Source organism: Zeus faber (genome assembly GCF_960531495.2).
Source record: "Zeus faber genome assembly, chromosome: 21".
Taxonomy (NCBI): Eukaryota; Metazoa; Chordata; class Actinopteri; order Zeiformes; family Zeidae; genus Zeus; species Zeus faber.
In genome coordinates, this window is record NC_137208.1 from 4,523,489 (window position 1) to 4,525,341 (window position 1,853).

Below are 1,853 nucleotides of genomic sequence, written 5' to 3' on the forward strand. Positions count from 1 at the left end.
ATTGATTTACTCAGTTGGTTTTCCTCCCATTAATAAAACAAACACAATCTAGTGTATACGTACATGTAGTAGGATTAATTAAGTTAACTACGAGGTAAACTTAGAGCAGAGTAAAGTAATTGCTGTTTTACACACAAGGTTGATCATTACCGTCGGATATCTCCGCAACGGAGATTAATTCAACAACGAATTTAATTCCGCTTGCAGCTCCACGTGTCCGGTGTGTGGCGACGTTTTTAAATTGGACGCAGGCCGGCCCCCCTGACCCCGTCCCTGGCGCGCTCCCCGCCGTCCCCCCGGACGGCCCGCTTCTTCAGGATGGCTTCCAGGTTGCGCTGGGGACTGTCGTGGCTGCTGGAAGACAGCTTGGGGATCTGGAAGGGCGAGTTGGGCTCCCGGTCACCGCGCCACTGGATGGTCTGCAGCTTGCGGCAGATGCTGTCCACGGGGTTGTGGCCACGCGACGGGTTCTGGCTGCAGTAGTCCATGCTGTCGACCGTCACTGGGCCGGAGCACCGGCTTCCTGACGCGAGGAGAGGCTGAGTTCTGAGGAGGAGACGTGCGAACATCACCGTAACGCACGGCACATTATTTCACTTTCTGGGTTGTTTGCCCTCATTATTAAAAGTCCACGTTCCTTAACTGCGGCGGGAAACGACAAGCACAAATCCTCCCCAACTACAATGACTCCAGTGTCACTGGCCTTATGCAGAGTGAAAGAATTTACATGTGAATAAAACATGTCCAAATATTTGGAAGCAAATACAGTTTGTAAATGACTATGCACTACAGTACAACGCAAACATTATGGAGAGCTATCAACAACGGTGACCTTATGAGCACAAAAACCATCAGAGTAGCGCAACAACAACAAAGTCTGAGTAACTAACTAACGACTTCCTGTTTGCGCAGCGGCTGCTTCCGGTGCATAAAGACGAGGGAGAACACAACATATAACAAAATGAGAATTACATGCAAGCCAAAACAATAATTATTAATAATATGAAAAGACGGCCATTTATATGAAACTCGCCCCCCCCTTCATTTAAGTTTGCTCTCCTCAGTGGTGGGCTGTGAATTGTACACCTCGGCCTTCAGTGGCGTCCTAACCCTAAAATCAATCCGCCTCTTAATAGCAGCGTCATGACACCAGGCTCAGACACCATCCATGTGATACAGAAACGCAGCAGAACAGGACGTCGCACCGCAGACGGGTATGTTACACAGCAAGAATGAAGAATGTCACTTCAGCAGCAGCAAACTTCAGGTCCTTTTCTACTTTGCCCGACGTCCCACACAACACTTCGTTAGTGGACAGGCGATAATGTACGTCGCTGTTGTTCTCAGCGAGAAAAGCAAGAAGCTCCAAACCGTCGCCTCTATTTGTGGATCCGCCGCTTTCGTCGCGTCCCCGAAATGAAAGTTCTCGTTTACCCAAAAACACGACACGACCGGTCGGTCCCTTCAACGTTTCCCCGTTTTCCTTCGCCCCGCGGGGTTCCGTTTCCCGGCGCGCTCGCCGGTCGAGCCGCTGGTCACCTCGGGTCACCTCGGGTCCCCCCCCCCCCGAACGTTTTCGAAAGGCACCGTCGCTTGCCGGCGCCCGGCCGCGCGGCCTCGGCCCGACAACTCAAGCTTGCAAACCCCCCGTGGGGCTCCGGACACCGGGTCGACCCGCGCAGTGTTCCTCGGAGGCTGCGAGCCGAGGGCCCCGCGGATCAAGATTATCGTTGTCAAATTCCAGTTGGATATAAATACTCACCGGTCCATTGAACTGAAGCCCCGCAGGTGATAAACGTAAATCCAGATAATGTGAAAAACAAGGATGAACGGATGCCCCGTTTGTTCCGAGT